The sequence below is a fragment of the Bos taurus genome, chromosome 6 (assembly GCF_002263795.3).
Source record: "Bos taurus isolate L1 Dominette 01449 registration number 42190680 breed Hereford chromosome 6, ARS-UCD2.0, whole genome shotgun sequence".
Lineage (NCBI taxonomy): Eukaryota > Metazoa > Chordata > Mammalia > Artiodactyla > Bovidae > Bos > Bos taurus.
In genome coordinates, this window is record NC_037333.1 from 16,325,613 (window position 1) to 16,346,016 (window position 20,404).

The following is a 20,404-nucleotide window of genomic DNA, read 5'->3' on the forward strand; positions in this document are numbered from 1 at the left end:
GTCACTGTTTTCACTGTTTATCCATCTATTTGCCATGAAGGTTGCCAGATAAGAGGTTTCAAGAAAGGTGTGTTGTAGTTATTCCAAGCAAAATGAAAGTGGGTGGTGTTTATTCAGCAGAAAGAATGGCATAAGCAAAGATACAGAAAGTGAGGAGAGTGAGGGGCATTCTGACCACAGCTGGTATTCAAGGCTGACTGGTGGGGAGGATTGTTATGGGAATGGAGGCAGGGGTGGAATAGGGGATGAGGCAGAAAAGGAAAGATAGAAGCAGATAACAGACAACTTTGGGCACAGAGTTAACACTTTATATGGTAGGCATCAGAAGGGTCATCTCAACTGAATTTTAATTATGTAACTACTTATTTGGGGAATTTTCAATCATATTTAAAAGGAAGAGAAAATAGTGTCATAAACTGCCCAAGGCCCATCACCCAGGTTCAAGAATTATCCAAGGCTAAACCCTAGGGAGTATCAAATAATGAGAACTCATACAAAGGAAAACACTTGAATACGAGACCAGTTGAATACAACCACCAGTAGCACCGTGTGCAGGACACCTCATCTAAACAAAACAAAACAAAATACAAACCCAATCCTCAGCAGACAGGATTACCACCTCACTCAGCCTTGCCCATCAGAGGAGAATCAAACAAACAAACAAAAACTCAGGACAAACCTCACCCTATACAAAGCTTACACAAACTACTGGACCAGCCTTAGGAGGGCAGAAACCAAAAGAAAGAAAGAATTCAACCCTGAAGGCTGGGAAAAGGAGACCTCAAACACCATAAGTTAAAAAAAAATAGTGAAAAGGCAGAGAACTATTACACAAATGAAGGAACAAACTAGAAACACAGAAGTCCAAATAAATGAAGAGGAAATAGGCAAACTACCTGAAAAAGAATTCAGAATACTGATAATAAAGATGATCAAAAACCTTGAACACAAAATGGAGAAAATGCAAGAATCAATTAACAAAGACCTAGAAGAATTAAGGAATATACATACAGAGACAAACAACACAATTACTGAAATTAAAAATACTCTAGAAGGAATCAATAGCAAAATATCTGAAGCAGAAGAATGAATCAGTGAGCTGGAAGATAAAATGGTGGAAATAACTTCTGAAGAGCAGAATAAAGTAAAAAGAATGAAAAGAACTGAGGATAGTCTCAGAGATCTCTGGGACAATATCAAATGCACCAACATTCGAATTATAGGGATCCCAGAAAAAGAAGAGAAAAAGAAAGGGTATGAGAAAATTTTTGAAGAGATTATAGTTGAAAATTTCCTCAACATGGAAAAGGAAGTAGTCAATCAGTCCAAGAGGCAGAAAGAGTCCCATACAGGATAAATCCAAGGAGAAACACACCAAGACACATACTAATCGAACTAACAAAGACTAAACACAAAGATAGAATATTAAAAACAGTGAGAGAGAAGCAACAGGTAACATACAAGGGAACCCCATGCACTTAACAGCTGACCTTTCAGCAGAAACTCTTCAGGCCAGAAGGGAATGGCAGTATATCCTGCCACTTAAAGTATCGAAAGGGAAAAATCTACTACCAAGATTACCATACCTGGCAAGGATCTCATTCAAAATTGATGGAGAAATAAAAAGCTTTTCAGACAAGCAAAAGTTAAGAGAATTCAGTACCACCAAACCAGCTTTACAACAAATGTTAAAGGGACTTATATAGTCAAGAAATACAAGAGAAGAAAAAAGATCTACAAAATCAACCCCAAACAATTAAGAAAATGGCAATAGGAACGTATATATCAATAATAATTTTAAATATAAATGGTTTAAATGACCAACCAAAAGACACAGACTGGCTGAATGGATACAAAAACAAGACCCATATATATTCTGTCTACAAGAAACCTACTTCAGACCTAAAGACACATATAGACTGAAAGTGAGAGGATGGAAAAATATATTCCATGCAAATGGGAAGCCAAAGAAAGCTGGAATAGCAATCCTCATATTAGACAAAATAAATCTTAGAATAAAGAAGATTACTAGAGACAAAGATCAGATCAGATCAATTGCTCAGTCGTGTCCAACTCTTTGCGACCCCATGAATCGCAGCACGCCAGGCCTCCCTGTCCATCACCAACTCCCGGAGTTCACCCAGACTCACGTCCATTGAATCAGTGATGCCATCCAGCCATCTCATCCTCTGTCATCCCCTTCTCCTCCTGCCCCCAATCCCTCCCAGCATCAGAGTCTTTTCCAATGAGTCAACTCTTCGCATGAGGTGGCCAAAGTACTGGAGTTTCAGCTTTAGCATCATTCCTTCCAAAGAAATCCCAGGGCTGATCTCCTTCAGAATGGACTGGTTGGATCTCTTTGCAGTCCAAGGGACTCTCAAGAGTCTTCTCCAACACCACAGTTCAAAAGCATCAATTCTTCGGTGCTCAGCCTTCTTCACAGTCCAACTCTCACATCCATACATGACCACAGGAAAAGAAGGACACTACATAATGATCAAGGGATCAATCCAAGAGGAAGACATAACAATTATAAATATCTATGCACCCAACATAGGAGCACCTCAATACATAAGACAAACACTAATAGACATAAAAGGAGAAATTGCCAGTAACACAATAATAGTAGGAAACTTTAATGCCCCACTCATACCAATGGACAGATCATCAAAACAGAAAGTTAATAAGGAAACACAAGTCTTAAATGATACATTAGATGAGATGGACCTCACTGATATCTTCAGGACATTCCATCCAAATGCAGAAGAATACACCTTCTTCTCAAGTGCAGATGGAACATTCTCCAGGATAGACCACATCTTGGGTCACAAATCAAACTTTAGTAAATTTAAGAAAATTGAAATCGTATCAAACATCTTTTCTGGCCACAATGCTATGAGGCTAGATATTAATTACAAGAAAAATAAACTGTAAGAAACACAAACATATGGAGGTTAAACAACACATTTCTAAGTAACCAACAGGTTACTCAAGAAATCAAAAGGGAAATCAAAAAATTTCTAGAAACAAATGACAATGAAAACACAAAACCTATGGGATGCAACAAAAGCAGTTCTAAGAGGGAAGTTTATAGCAATACAATCCTACCTCAAGAAACAAGAAAAACATCAAATAGACAGCCTAACTTTACACCTAAAATAACTGGAAAAAGAAGAAGAACAACAACAACAACAAAACACCAAAATTAGTAGAAGGAAAGAAATCATAAAGATCCAAGCAGAAATAGATGAAAATGAAATGAAAGAAACAGTTGTAAAGATTAATAAAACTAAAAGATGCTTCTTTGAGAAGATAAAACTGACAAACCTTTAGCCAAAATCATCAAGAAAAAGAGAGAGAAGAATCAAATGAAAAAAAATTAGAAGTGAAAAAGGAGAGGTTACAACAGACAATGCTGAAATACAAAGGATTATAAGAGACTATTATGAACAACTATATGGCAATAAAATGGATAACCTAGAAGACATGGACAGATTCTTAGAAAAGTTCAATCTTCCAAGACTGAACCAGGAAGAAATAAAAATTATGAACAACCCAACTACAAGCACTGAAATTGAAGCTGTGATCAAAAATCTTCCCCCACCAAAAAAAAAAGCCCAGGACCAGATGGCTTCACGGGAGAATTCTATCAACCATTTAGAGAAGAGCTAATACCTATCCTTCTAAAACTCTTTCAAAAAATTGCAGAGGAAGGAACACTTTCAAACTCATTCTACAAGACCACCTGATACCAAAACCAGACAAAGACAACACATAAAAAGAAAACTACAAGCCAATATCACTGATGAACGTAGATGCAAAAATCCTCAGAAAAAATTTAGCAAACAGAATTCAACAATACATCAAAAAGCTCATGTTTCTGATCAAGTTGGCTTTATTCCAGGAATGCAAGGATTCTTCAATATATGCAAATCAATCAATGTGATACACCATATTAACAAATTGAAAGATAAAATCATGATAATCTCAATAGATGCACTGACAAAATTCAGCACCCATTTATGATTAAAACTGTTCAAAAAATGAACATAGAAGGAACCTACTTCAGTATAGTAAAGGCCATATATGTTAAGCCTACAGCAAACATTATTCTCAATGGTGAGAAACTGAAAGCATTCCCCCTAAGATCAGGAACAAGACAAGGGTGTCCACTTTCACCACTATTATTCAACATAGTTCTGGAAGCCCTAGCTACAGCAATCAGAAAAGAAAAAGGAATAAAAGTAATCCAGATCAGAAAAGAAGTAAAGCTCTCACTGTTTGCAGATGACATGATACTGTACATTGAAAACTCTAAAGATAGTATCAGAAAATTACTAGAGCTAAAAAGTGAATTTAGCAAAATTGCAGCATACAAAAATCAATACACAGAAATCACTTACATTTCTATATATTAACAAAGAAAAATCAGAAATATAAATTAAGGAATCAATCCCATTCACCATTGCAACAAAAAGAATTAAGTATCTAGGAATAAAATTACCTAAGGAGACAAAAGAATTGTACACAGAAAATTATGAGACACTAATTAAAGAAATCAAAGATGACATAAACAGATGGAGAGATATTCTATGTTCCTGGGTAGGAAGAATCAATATTGTGAAAATGACTATACTACTAAATGCCATCTACAGATTCAATGTGATCCCTATCAAATTAACAATAGCATTTTTCACAGAACTAGAACAAAAAATTTCACAATTCATATGAAACACAAAAGACCCCAAATAGCCAAAACCATCCTGAGAAATGGAGCTGGAGGAATGGAATGGAGCTGGAGGAATCAACCTTCCTGACTTCAGATTATACTACAAAGCTACAGTCATCAGGACAGTATGGTCCTGGCACAAATACAGAAATATAGACCAATGGAACAAGATAGCCCAGAAATAAACCCATGCACCTATGGGTACCTTATTTTTCACAAAGGAGGCAAGAGTATACAATGGGGCAAAGACAGTGTCTTCAATAAATAGTGCTGGGAAAACTGGACAGCTACATGCAAAAGAATGAAATTAGAACACTTCCTAACACCATACACAAAGATAAACTCAAAGTGGATTAAAGACCTAAATATAAGACCAGAAACTATGAAACTCTTAGAGGAAAACATAAGCAGAACACTCGTTGAGAGAAATCAAGCAAGATCCTCTAAGACACACCTCCTAGAGTAATGGAAATAAAAACAAAAGTAAACAAGTGGGACCTGGTTAAACTTAAAAGTTTTTGCACATCAAAGGAAGCTATAAGCAAGGTGAAAAGAAAACCTTCAGAATAGGAGAAAATAATAGCAAATGAAACAACTGACAAAGGATTAATTTTCAAAATATATAAGCAACTCATACAACTCAATGCCAGAAAAACAAACGACCCAATCAAAAAGTGGGAAAAAGACTTAAACAGATATTTCTCCAAAGAAGACATACAGATGGCTAACAAACACATGAGAAGATGGTCAACATCGCTAGTTATTAGAGAAATGCAAATCAAAACTACAATGAGATTTCACCTCACACCAGTCAGAATGGCCATCACCAAAAAGTCTACAAACAATAAATACTGGAGAAGTTGTGGAGAAAAGGGAACGCTCTTGCACTGTCAGTGGGAATGTAAATTGATTCAGCCACTATGAAAGACAGTATGGAGATTCTTTAAAAAACTACGAATAAAACCACCATATGACCCAGCAATCCCACTCCTAGGCATATGTCCTGGGGAAACCAAAACTAAAAAAGACACATGTATCCTATTGTTCATTGCAGCACTATCTACAATAGCTAGAACATGGAAGCAACCTAGATGTCCATCGACAGATGGATGGGTAAAGAAGTTGTGGTGCATATACACAATGGAATATTACTCAGCCATAAAAAGGAACACATTTGAGTCAGTCCTGATGAAGTGGATGAACCTAAACCTATTATACAGAGTGAAGTGAGTCAGAAAGAGAAACATAAATATCATATTCTAACACATATATACGGAATCTAGAAAAATGGTATTGAAGAACTTATTTACAGGGAAGCAATGGAGAAACGGACATAGAGAATAGACTTATGGACATGGGGAGAGGGGAGGAGAGGGTGAGATGTGTGGAAAGAGTAACATGGAAACTCTCATTACCATATATAAAATAGATAGCCAATGGGAATTTGCTGTATGGCTCAGGAAACTCATGAGACTTCCCTGGTGGCTCAGACGGTAAAACATCTGCCTATAGTGTGGGATACCTGGTTTTGATCCCTGGTTTGGGAAGATCCCCTGGAGAAGGAAATGGCAACCCACTCCAGTATTCTTGCCTGGAAAATCCCATGGACAGAGGAGCCTGGTGTGCTACAGTCCAAGGGGTCGCAAAGAGTTGGACACGACTGAGCGACCACTTTTCAGGAAACTCAAACAGGGGCTCTATATCAACCTAGAGGGGTGGGATGGGGTGGGAGATGGGTGGGCGTTTCAAAAGGGAGGGAATATATGTGCACATATGGCTGATTAATATTGAGGTTTGACAGAAAACAACAAAATTCTGTAAAACAATTATCTTTCAATAAAAAAAGAAATTGAAAAAAAGAATTATCCAAGGCTAATCTTGTTTCATGAATCTCTCCCTCTCATTTATTTTTTGTTTTCTGATGGTGTATTTAAAACTAAAACCTGGATATCCTATCACTACATGTATAAATGCTGAAATATTAATCTCTAATTGATAACCTTTCTGTAACTTAACTGTCATTTCATTATTGACTCTGATAAAAACAGCAATTATTTAAATGTCATCATACCCAGTTCATATTCAGACTACCTCAGTTGTCTCAAAAACATCCCTTTATAGATGGTTTGAATCAAGATCCAAAACCCACACTTGGAATTTAATTGCTATAGCTCTCCAATCTCTTTTATTCTACAGTCGCCTTCCTTCTCATTTTATTTTTTCATGTCATCAATTTTTCCAGGACATTTGTCCTATATATAGAATGCTCCACATTCTGGATTGATCTGACTTTCTTTTTTTTTTTTTTAATTGTATACATTTAATTTTATTTTATTTTTAAACTTTACAATATTGTATTAGTTTTGCCAAATATCGAAATGAATCTGCCACAGGTATACATGTGTTCCCCATCCTGAACCCTCCTCCCTCCTCCCTCCCCATACCATCCCTCTGGGCCATCCCAGTGCACCAGCCCCAAGCATCCAGTATCGTGCATCGAACCTGGACTGGCAATTCGTTTCATACATGATATTATACATGTTTCAATGCCATTCTCCCAAATCTCCCCACCCTCTCCCTCTCCCTCTCCCACAGAGTCCATAAGACTGTTCTATACATCAGTGTCTCTTTTGCTGTCTCGTACACAGGGTTATTGTTACCATCTTTCTAAATTCCATATATATGCATTAGTATACTGTATTAGTGTTTTTCCTTCTGGTTTACTTCACTCTGTATAATAGGCTCCAGTTTCATCCACCTCATTAGAACTGATTCAAATGTATTCTTTTTAATGGCTGAGTAATACTCCATTGTGTATATGTACCATAGCTTTCTTATCCATTCATCTGCTGATGGACATCTAGGTTGCTTCCATGTCCTGGCTATTATAAACAGTGCTGCAATGAATATTGGGGTACACGTGTCTTTTCCCTTCTGGTTTCCTCAGTGTGTATGCCCAGCAGTGGGATTGCTAGAAGATATACAGATGGCTAACAAACACATGAAAAGATGCTCAGCATCACTCATTATCAGAGAAATGCAAATCAAAACCACTATGAGGAACCATTTCATGCCAGTCAGAATGGCTGCGATCCAAAAGTCTACAAGCAATAAATGCTGGAGAGGGTGTGGAGAAAATGGAACCCTCTTACACTGTTGGTGGGAATGCAAACTAGTACAGCCACTATGGAGAACAGTGTGGAGATTCCTTAAAAAACTGGAAATAGAACTGCCTTATGATCCAGCAATCCCACTGCTGGGCATACACATTGATCTGACTTTCTTATGGTGCTGTTTAACTTATTCTCTTACCTTCTGTATTTCTTTTAAATATCTTCTGTAAATTCTATTTAGAGGGTTGATTAGGTTCTGGTTTGATTTTCAGGAAGAGTCTCTTATAAAGGCATAATTTATTTCTTATGTCATCATGTCAAGAGGCATAAAATGTTTGGTTGATTGACAAGTCAGTGGTATTGGCCTGCTTTCCACAACCTGTCACCTAATCGCTTTTGCATCCTTGGAGGCTCATTGCCTTAACAACTTTTTCATTGTGGATTACAAATGAACCCTGGATGTTTTTTGAGCTGAGAAGTGATATGTTCAGAAATGTGCCTTAGAAAACAGAGCCTGACAAAAGAATGTAGGGTGAAGCAGCATAAAGGAAGACTAAAGATGCTTACACGCTAAATTCTTGTTTTCATGGAACAAGGGTAGTAGCAACAAAATGGAAAGCTAGACTCAAAGGATTTGGGGGAGAATGAATCTTGAACTTGTCAATAGAGTCCATTTACTGAATCAGAGATAACGCTTGAGTTTTTAGGCTTGCAGAGTAGCAATGCAACAAAAACTTCCCTCAACAAAAAGCAGGAAGTCAGAAGTCATGACTGGCTTGCAGTAGAAACTGAGAAGTTTGGTTTGGGAATGTTGAGCTGATGATGGCATATCTTGGCTTAGACATCTGGTGAGCAGTTGTGAATGCAGGATTGCAGCTTGGAAAAGAATTTAGGACATAAGTCAGGTAATACTTAGAGCCAAATAGTATATTTGATAGCTGATGAAGGAAGTAAAATGAAAAGACAAAAGGTTTAGACACAAATGTGGGCAATCTTGACATTTATGGGCTTTGTCAACCCTCCTTCTCAAAGCTCTGGTTTATTTAGTTTTGGTTTAGCCCAGGGTAACTCATTTCCAGGCCTCCGATGACTGGCTCAGCAGTTTCCCTTCCCATAGCTCAGCTTTCTTCTTTCTGATGGAAAGAAATGCCCTCAAGGCCAATATGTATTTCAACTCATGTTACTTTATTTTTCCCAAGGCCAGAATGTAAAAATATGACTTCTACTCTGCTACCTCCTTTCTCTTCCCTCAAATTCAATTTCCTTTCTTTCTATGACCAGTCTATTATTTAGGGAAGTTTGTTGGAGATGATATGAAGTTAGGACCTTAGAATGGTGAAATAGAGGGCAAAGGCAACTTTTCTTCCCTTTGACTTTAGGAGAGGGGGGCAGGAATGTGTTTGAAGACCAAGAAGAAGAATACAAGGGCACTATAATGGTTTTTTAAGTTTTATTTATTTAAAAAAATTTTTATTGAAGTATAATTATACTTATAATGTTGTATTAATTTCAGCTATACAGCAAAATGATTCAGATATATATATCTATATACATACATATATATATATATATACACATACAATTCTTTTTAAATATTCTTTTCCATTATGGTTTTTCATAGGATACTGACATAGTTCTCTGGGCTATACAGTAGGACCTTGTTGTTTATCCATTCTGTGTGTAATAGCTTACATCTCTAACCCCAACTTCCCACCTGTCCCTCAGTCGTCTCCCCTTTGAGCCACCAATCTGTGTTTTGTATCTGTGATTGTTTCATAGATAAGTTCACTTGGGTCATATTTTATATTCTACATATAAGTGATATCATGTGGTATTTGTCTTTCTGACTTACTTCACTCAGTATGACAATCTCTAGTTGCATTGATTTGGCTGCAAATGGCCTTAATTTGTTCTTGTTTATAGCTGAGTAGTATTCCATTGTATTTATGTAAACATCTTTATCCATTCCTCTGTTGATGAGCATTTTGGTTGTTTCCAGGCCTTGGCTGTTGTGAGTAGTGCTGCTATGAACATAGGAGTGCATGTATCTTTTTCAATTATGATTTTGTCCAAGTATACTCAGGAGGGATTGCTGGATCATATGGTAATTCTGTGTTTAGTAGTCTGAGGAACCTCCATACTGTTCTCCATAGTGACTGCACCAAGTTAGATTCACACTGACAGTATAGGAGGGTTCCCTTTTCTCCACATCCTCTCTGGCATTTGTTATTTGTAGAGTTTTTAATGATGGCCATTTTGACCAGTGTGAGGTGGTACCTTATTGTAGTTTTCATTTGCATTTCTCCAATAATTAGCGATGTTGAGCATCTTTTCATGTGCCTATTGGCAATTTGTATTTATTCCTTGGGGAAATGCCCCTTTAGGACTTATACCTGTTTTTCAGTTGGGTTGTTTGCTTTTTTGTTGTTGAGTTGTATGAACTGTTTGTATATTTTGGAAATTAATGGTAATGGTTGAAAAGACAAGTGAGAGCAACAGTGAAGAGCAGCATGAGGGTGGAGGGAATAAATCTGATATTACCTTCACCCAGGAGAGAGGAGGTGAAGATACAGGAAAACATGGAGATGGAGAGCACGGTAGTTGTAGAAGCTTCCATTAAATGCTTTTGCTCTATTTAGTCATCAGCTGAGAATGAGGGAGATTGGGCTTCTAATTTATATAGGAAGCTCAGGAATCATAGAGGAACCACATTCAGGCTCTCCCAGCCTCATCTGACAGTTCTTTTTTCCATTCCCTCTCTGAGTCTCCTTAGACTCAAAGGAAACATGATACTCCCATCCCTGGGATCTGTTTAGGTGCCCTTCACAAAATCAATATTGCTCTGTGAGATATTACAAGTGAAGCCAAGAATCAAAGTGACCTTCAAACCAGTGTTTCTTAAATAGCCTGGGCAAAATGATTTGGAGACAGTATATTAGGAACCATGCAAAAATAGACGATTGTAAATTAAACACAAGGTTTAAAGATGAATCTACTTCTGAATACATTTTAGTTATATTGAGGACACTAAGAGTATTGTAGGATAGTTTACACCATTAGCTGTAAAATCACAGGGGCTACTGTGGGCATTTGGAGAGCAAGTTGATACTTTGTTTCGACAAAAGGAATGTTTAGGATTCCAAGTCTTTCACCATGGAGTTCATTTTATTTGACCTCTTAAAAATGAGTTAAAGAAAAAAAAAGCAAAGTTAAACAAAAAAAGTTTTGACAATCTCTTAGAATATTTGGATGTAAGGGATGATTCTAGAAAGAAGGGACCTCTTGGTTTTGATTGGCAGGAGCAGTAATTTGACTGTATTTAATTTGTATTGTGTTAGGAAAGAAAGCCACAGTGAGCTTCCCTGGTTCCTGCTGTTTTATAAGCCCTTAACTCCATTGAGCTACATCAACCTTGCTTTTGAGAGTCCTTTTTTTAATGTTTGATTTTTCTAAATTTTCTTTTAGTGCTAGACTTCACTAATTGTTTCCTTATGGCAGCTACTCATGATTTAAAACTGATCATGGGTACATATAGTCCCTGGTCAAGGCTCAAGCTGACATCACAAAAGAACTTACACTTACGATCTTACTACAGAAAAGGCCCACGAAATAAGAGCTGTAAAGATTAGTTTCTCAATAAGAGGGGCTGGTTTTGATATTTTAAATTTCTGTATATACTGATCCCCTTTTTCTGCTTCATCTCTTTTAATCTTCAATGCAAAATGAAAGGTGTAAAGTCTGAAGCTATAAATCTGTTTATAGCTATAACTCCCTTCCCTGGCTTAGCAGAGTCGACACTATAATAAACACAGTTCTTCTGCAGCAACATTGAATCTGGTTCTTGGATAATTCTTTTGTATGTTGTTTCTTTGAACACAGAAAGTTTTGAGGCATTCTTATCTTTCTGTGTGTTCAATTCACAAGACTTGACTGAGCACCTACTGTATACTAGGATGACTAGGTAGTTCTAGGGCCTAAAGTTTGATCTTATTTAGTCAAAGTAATGTGGTTAAAACGACAATTAAGTGTTTTATTTTGTTTTTGGTGATAATTCCTGAACATTGAAGTAACCTATATTAAACCTGCAGTCTTCAAATGTTTTCAACCTTCTACCTAATACATTTCTCACTGCATTGCTTATTGATTTTAGGAAATCAATATGTTTACTTTCTTCATCCTCAGGTCAAGTATCTGAAAAAGAAATTTACTTTTATGTTTAGAATGGTTAAAATGTTTTAAATGTTGAGTGTGTGAATCATAATTATTACCATTAGTAGATCAGGCATTCTACAAGTTCCTTCATGGACAATGTTTTATTTAAGCAAACAGTAAGTATTGCTTACCCCATTTTTCAGATGAAGAAACTGAGGCTCAAAGAGAATATTTAACCTGCAAGATCACACAGGTGATGACAACCAGCATTTGAGTCTGGATCTGTTTGACTCCAAACCTTGAACTTTTAATCACCAAGATAATTTATTTTATGTATTTTATTTAAAAATAATTCCCCCAAATTATACTTTTTTTTCTTTCTCTTTTTTACTGTTTTCTGAGACGTTTAAAAAGAAATTATACACAAGCACACATATAACCATACACTGATCTATACTTATACATAGGAGCTCCTACATTTTCACATCAGGTTTTCCATAAAAATCTTTATATTTGCACATTATTAACTGAAGTTATTTGCAAAGTTGGAATTCTGTGAAACAAAAAAATTGGTGATTTGAGAAAGAAATGTTCCTAAAAATATATTATGGTGTTAAAGCAGAAGATGGTATACACGTATGAGTTCAAGGTTGAGGTATAGCCTTGGAAGAACACATGTTCACACTTTAGTTAGAGGTGAACCTATGCGAAAGTGCACTTTATTTATAAGGAAGGTAGGTTTATCCACATGCAAATAGCTAGGGTCCCTATTTTTCAAGTAAATGGTAGATTTTTTCATTGTTGATGCTCTTTGCAGTATGATTTTGTGCAGTTTCAGATGCATGCTGAGAACCATGGTCCCAAATTCAGTTTCTTCGTGCCTATATGGTTTTGAGTATCTTCATTGGTACAGTGGGCCAAGTGAATGATAGAGTCAGGGAGAAGATGGAAATCCTGCAATGAGTAGAAATGAGGCTTCCATCCTACAAGAGAATGCCAGATACTTCATGTTTCCTTCATCCCTGAGAGACTGGATATTGATAAAGAAATGTCTTCAAGGGTGCCTGAGCACACAGACATCAAACATGTAGTAGCCACTGAGGCTGTGCTGTGCTTCCAAAGAATGGCCATGCAGCAGACTCTGTCTTCTTTATCCTTAAAAGACTACAGAAATGCTTTTAAAATATATGATTCCATTTTCAGTTTACAGTTTAAAAGGGAAATATACTTTATTTATTTATAAGTTGACCTAGAAGAAGGATGGTTTCGGTATGGTGGCAGCACAGTATGACTACCGTATATCATCCATGTTCTTTTTACCCAATGGTATGATAGAGAACCGGAGAAGGCAATGGCACCCCACTCCAGTATTCTTGCCTGGAAAATCTCATGGATGGAGGGGCCTAGAAGGCTGCAGTCCATGGGGTCGCTGAGGGTCAGACACGACTGAGCGACTTCACTTTCACTTTTCACTTTCATGCATTGGAGAAGGAAATGGCAACCCACTCCATTGTTCTTGCCTGGAGAATCCCAGGGACGGGGAAGCCTGGTGGGCTGCCGTCTATGGGGTCACACAGAGTCGGACACGACTGAAGTGACTTAGCATAGCATAGCATAGCATGATAGAGAACTCTCTCTCTCTCTCAGCTATTTTTGATTAGGTCAGCCAAATCTGCCAGTACTCTCTTTGGATTTGAAATACATCCCTAAAACCAGATTTTACACTTTGTGGGGTTCACTTCCCTCTGGAGCTGCTGTGTTTATCAGGGTTGATCTTGCTTGAAAAGTGAAAGTTTTAGTTGTTCAGTAGTGTCCAACTCTACAGCATGGACTGTAAGCCCACCAGGCTCCTCTGTCCTTGGAATTCTCCAGGCAAGGATACTGGAGTGGGTAGCCTTTCCTTCTCCAGGGCATCTTCCTGATCCAGGGATCGAACCTGGATGTCCCACATTGCAGGCAAATTTTTTACCATCTGAGCCACCAGGGAAGCCCTAAACCAGCTTAGGTCAGTGCTTTTCTTCAAATGCACTAAATTGCAAACTTCAAATAAGTAGGACTTCTTCAACCATGATGATCTGTCAGTGGCCCCCAAGTCCAAAGAGTTAACTGGGCTTGTTAATTCTACCTCAGAAGTGTCTCCTAAATCTAGAACTTTCCCTGTGTCCTCATTGTCATGATTTTAATTCAGATCTTTACCATGTCTCTCTTGGACCAAGGCAACAACTTCCTAAGAAGAAAAGCATTCCATGCTCTCATCAAAGTTCCATGAAGTACACTTGATCTTGCTACTCCCTTGTTAAATTGATGACCAAATCAGCCCAGGGACCTAGGTATTGTTAGCCAGTCTTCCCAAATCTCTTTCCTGCTATTCCCTATCTCTACTCCCCACACCACATAGGATCTTACCACTCTGAACTCCTCATCTTTCTCTGATGGCCAGATAGCCTCTCACACATCTACATGTTCATTCCTTCTGCCTGAACAGCCCCACTCCCCCCACCCCCCCCCCCACCCCAGTCTCCCTTATCCCAGCCAACTTTCCAGAGCCAGTTCCAATATCATCTTTTAAATTCCAGCTCTCCTACCTTCATTCCTTTTTGTTCTCAGACAACATAGCATTTATTTCACTAGTTATAATTATATTTACGTGTCCAGACTCAGAGCACATTGCCTGACTGATGAAAAAGTGAAAGTGTTAGTCCCTCAGCCATATCTGACTCTTAACAACCCCCGGCTGTAGCCCCGCTAGGCTCCTCTGTCCATGGACTTCTCCAAGCAAGAATGCTGGAATGGGTAGTCATGTCCTCCTCCAGGGGATCTTCCTGACCCAGGGATTGAACCCTGGTCTCCTGCATTGCGGGCAGATTCTTTACCATCTGAGCCACTACAGTTGGTCATAAAGGCTTAGAAAATGAAACTTGCTTGTCCTCACAATTCTACAGTAATGCAGAGATTCATCAGAAAAAGGATTGTTTTATATCAAAAATACAAATGATTTACACTTTTCTGTGATTCTTATTCCATCATTCTTATTTCAGCAGTTCTGGCTGCCAAGAATTTCCAGGGTTTGCTCCTTTTCCATTTGCATACCTCTAGCAGAATTTATTTATTTTTTTCATTACTGCCGTCTTATAAAAATTATTCCCTCTTTAGCTGTTGCCAGTTCAAAGTAGACAAAATTTACAGTTCTTGTGAGTGAAATGACTTTATTGGTCCATTCAACCCCTATGAATGTATCTGTCTTTTTCAGATATATTTGGATTACTTTTATATAGATTGAAATTCCTATTTTCCTGAATTTCATTTATTTTGCCTCTTATTCTTGTGCTTTTAATTTGGTTTTATCATTTAATTGAAGTAGATAATAGACTGTGGAAGAAGAGCTGAAACCTTAGTTGTTTGGATAGAAATAGAATTTAGGAGACTAAAATTATTATAGGCCCACATTAAAGTCTTGTTACAAATAGATTTGTTGCTTTAAGTTCTGTATTTGAAGTCACTTGAATAGGAACTAATTTGAAGTTTGCCACTGAAATTTATAAATACTTTGGTAGTAAGTTAAGAACACTAACAATGCTCTAAAAGAAATGTTCCAGCTGTTAGGTAACAACACGAATAAGAAAGATTTTGTTAACACCTTCAAATTTATGCAATTAGAGCTAATTACATAAAACTACTTATAAAATTATTTAAAATACTCTTATTTATTTATTAAAGTAGACATTATTAAACATCTGACTTCAACATACCAGACAAGATCGGAAGGACAGGAATCCTAAAAAAAAAAGCCTCATATAAAGCTGTGACTCTATTCACCTATTTGTGATGAGTAATTTTACTGCATTTCCTTCCCACTGACCGCAACCTTGTTTTAGCAACAGGCTTTTACCTTCAAGTAGTTACCAACCAGCCATTGATACTGATATCTGGGCAACATATTTGTCCACTAAATATTAGATTGTTAGCTCAGTGTAGGTGGAAGCAGCAAAAAGCCATTATAAAATACTCTGATTCAAATAATTCATTTATTTGTATTGCTGCCTATCCTTTAGTTTATACCAGAGGATTTTGTTTTGTTTTACTCTAAAGACAAAAAAAAACAAAACAAAACAAAACACAAAACTTAAATCATGACCCAGCTTTAATTTTAAAAGTTAATAATCAAAGTAACCCTTCTTTCAATTCTAATGTTTTAATTTAAAAGGGTCATGGCTTCCAAATTTTTAAATACTACCTATGTTGCTAAGGTAGCTCACGTTTTTCTGCACATTTAACTCATATTTGCAGTGTGAAGGATCCAGTTTAGAAAGAAGGGTGGGATTTCACTCAGAGCAGAAGAAAACACCTGCGTTAATCCCGGGAGCACAAATGGGGTCTGGAGTGTCCAGAGCAGCCACCGCAGCTGTGGATGGAGGCTGACCCCTGCTTCGGCTCTGTCTTGAGCTGGCAGGTGCCAGGACGCCATTCTGTCTGCTCAGAAACACTCCCTTTTGAAGCAGCAGTATTTATTGCTCAATTGTGAATGCAAATTTTCATGTGTTCATGAATTAAGCATCCCCGCTCATGGCAAGTTGTCTAAAGGACTCTAGTGGACACACGTGGCTTTGGTGTTAGTAATTGGACTTTGGGGAAAAGAATCATTTCTGTTGCCCACTGTAAAATAATTTCATAAAAGCTTTGACCTCAGACCTGCCATATCAGCTAACAAAGTGAATTTGGGGGACGGAAACAATGAGAGGCTTGGCCTCTGAAATCTTGCACGAAAAGAAAACTAAGCTTTAAAGAGAATCTTTTGGTGGCGGTGGGAGGGAGAGACTGGAGACGAGTTGGCAGTAATTGTAAGTGACCTTACAGTAGCTGGCTGTTTTAGGGGTCGTTTTTCTTAACACCAGTGTATGAGAAGTGTTTGACTTTGGCAATAGGCTATTTAGCTTTTCCAGAAGAGTCGGTTTAGCTTTTCTAAATCAGCGTGTCCCACCATATCCTCCACCAGTGTTTAGAACATTGCCAAACTCTTTATAGGCATTCACCGAATGTACATAAAAATCTAATTAGTTAAACAACATGCTACCTAATCAAACCAAGACGAGAATTTCCGTTGTAATTCTAAAACTTGATGCTAGATATCCTCTCATTCATTTCTTTGGGTTTCCTCTGCTCCACCAAAAACAAAATCCTACTTGTAGGGCATTAGTGAGCATTTTGTGTGTGTCAAGAATGACCAATACATTTCTTAAACTTAATTTTAAGAGACACCAAACTGTTCTTATTACATGCTACTTGATTCACCGAAAATATTAAGAAAAATGTTAAGAAACATAGTTTTCTTGGGTTCCCATTTTAATGGCAAAATTAACAGGGCATAAGAAAAAAAAGGGTTTGTCTAGTTGCTTCCATTATCTTAGCCCATCTCGCTCTCCCAGATGCTCTAAAATTCCTCTTTTCCACATTTTGAACTTGAGATCTTGAATTCACTGTCCTTGACGCTATGAAAGGCAATTGGGAGGCATTCAAGAGAGCATCTAGTGAAAGCAGGCACCCATTAGGTTTTCGGAGAAGCGAGTTCTAGAGCTGCATCCCAACACTTAGCACCCTAATCCACTGCTTTTAAAGCCACACAAGACTAGCTTATGGTCCTGGCCAGCTCACTTACAAGAGATCCAACCTTGATAATCTTCAAGTTTTATTTCTGGAATCTGTAACAGGAATATCATGATACTTTCCTCATTAGATTGGGAGAAGAGTAAATGTAGTAACAGTTGAAAGTCCTTTGTTGATGGCAAAACGTACAGAAGAGAAGACATGATGTTCTTGTTAATGTCATGCTCACCTTACAGCTGTTACCAGAAGTGCTGCAGAGTGGAAATTTGGCACAGCTCCTCTGTAACTCATGTTTAGCAGTATATCTTTTGGTAGGTAGAGCATTCTTACATTCCCACCTGAAATGAGACAGCAGTCTCCATGGGACCTTGGGAGGGACACTTTGCTAGGATTTTGGCTTTACCCCCATCTTAACTTGTGTGTGTCTCCCAACCCTGCTAAAGAGGACGGTGAGAGATTGAAGGTAGCTGAAATGATCCACTTCCTCAGGTGGGCTGAGTCCTGAGACATGACTTCATCTTTGTTGTTGTTCAGTCGCTCAGTCCTGTACGATGCTTTGTGACCCCATGGACTGCAGCACACCAGGCTTCCCTGTCCTTCACTATCTCCTAGAGCTTGCTCAGACTTCATGTCCATTGAGTCGGTGATGCTATCCAACCACCTAATCCTCTGTCGTCCCCTTCTCCTCCTGTCCTAAGTCTTCCCCAGCATCAGGGTCTTTTCCAATGATCAGCTCTCTGTATCTTTAGCTCTTAAAAACTTTGAGAGCTAGGGGAAAAAAAAAAAATCGATGTCTAGAATTCATGTTTCCTGCTAGTATTTTTGTTCAAAGGTAAAAAAATCTCAATGTGGCTGAATAATAGACAACTGGCCAACAAAATAAAAATCTCCAAAAGACCCACCCATCATCTGACTTATGACAAAGATAACATTGTACTTTGATGGGGAAAGGAGGCATTTTCAGTGAATGCTTTTGGGTTAATTTGATAGCCATATGGGGAAGAAAAGCATCTTGACTTTGACCTCACATCATATAAATGACCTTGGAAGAGGCAAAAATTTCTTAAGTGGAACACTAAAAGAGATAACTATAAACATAAAAAATGTTAAATTGAATTTAAGAACTATTCATCAAAAACACCTTTAAGAGAATGTAAACTCAATATGCACTGTGGGAGAATATATTTGTAATAAATATATTCTTTTCTGACAAAAGACTCATATTCAGATATGTAAAGAGCTCTTATCTGTCTATCTAATCTATTTATCCAATGTATAGTATATGATGAACTCCAGCAAATAATAGGACAACTCAATAGAAAATGACATGAATAAATACTGTATGGAAGAAGATACAAAGATACAAAACAGCCAATACATTTATTAAAAAGAGTTCAACTTAATCGCTGGAGAATTACAAAAATTAAGACACTCTGTAAAACCGCTACACCTCCCACCAGAGTGTCTAAAATGAAAAAGATGGAAAATACCAAGTATTGGTGATGATACAGGGGAACTGAAAATTCTCATACATTGCTGATGGAAGTATAATTGTTAGAACCATAGTGAAATGCTATTTGACAGTATCTACTAACTAATAATCTGAACATATGTATTCTCTGTAATGTAAAAATTCTACTCCTAGATATACACCCAATAGAAATGTATACAGTTTTTAGCAAAAGACATACACTAGGACGTTTATAGCAGCATATTTGTAATAACCAAGACCTAAAAACTTCTGGAAACAAATGGATGTCAATAGTAGGACAAATAAATAAATAATGGTTTATTCACACAGAGTGATATTATAAGGTAGTGAGAACGATCTATAACTACGCACAAAATTTTGCATGAATTTCACACATGCTAAGCAAAAGAAAAGTTATGACCAAGCTAGATACCATATTGAAAAGCAGAGACATTACTTTGCCAAAAAAGGTCCATCTAGTCAAGGCTATGGTTTTTCCTGTGGTCATGTAAGGATGTGAGAGTTGGACTGTGAAGAAAGCTGAGCGCCGAAGAATTGATGCCTTTAAACTGTGGTGTTGGAGAAGGCTCTTGAGAGTCCCTTGGACTGCAAGGAGATCCAACCAGTCCATTCTGAAGGAGATCAGCCCTGGGATTTCTTTGGAAGGAATGATGCTAAAGCTGAAACTCCAGTACTTTGGCCACCTCATGCGAAGAGTTGACTCATTGGAAAAGACTGTGATGCTGGGAGGGATTGGGGGCAGGAGGAGAAGAGGATGACAGAGGATGAGATGGCTGGATGGCATCACTGACTTGATGGATGTGAGTGTGAGTGAACTCTTGGAGTTGGTGATGGACAGGGAGGCCTGGCGTGCTGCGATTCATGGGGTCGCAAAGAGTCAGACACGACTGAGCGACTGAACTAAACTGAACTGAAGCAAAAGAGGCTAAAACACCAAATGGATGACAGCTAAGAAGTACCTTTATATATAGTACAAAAACAGGTAAACTATTCTATCAGAAGTCAGAATAGTGATTATTATTGGTGGTGAGGAGTAACAAGGAAACATCGCAACAGGAGATTTGGGGTTTCTTTAGCTACATTCTATGTGCATTAGATATGTTTAGCTTGTGAAAATTTATTCAGCATTTTATATGCTTATGACAGGTATGCTTTCCTGTTTATATAAATAATACCATTTTTGCATTCTAATCATATTATAATTATAGTTTTAGAACCTAAAATCCCTTGAGAAACCTCATTGACAGGTACAAATCTGTGTCCTTTGCATGAATCTGTGACTAACCCTAGCTGATCTATTCAAGCTATATTTTAAAA

General features: G+C 37.6%; 1 protein-coding gene across 1 annotated transcript in view; it reads left to right on the forward strand.

Moving 5' to 3' along the window:
- COL25A1 (collagen type XXV alpha 1 chain) overlaps positions 1-20,404 on the forward strand; it is a 512,490-nt gene that overhangs the window by 314,736 nt on the left and 177,350 nt on the right. The gene's annotated exons all lie outside the window — the stretch shown is intronic.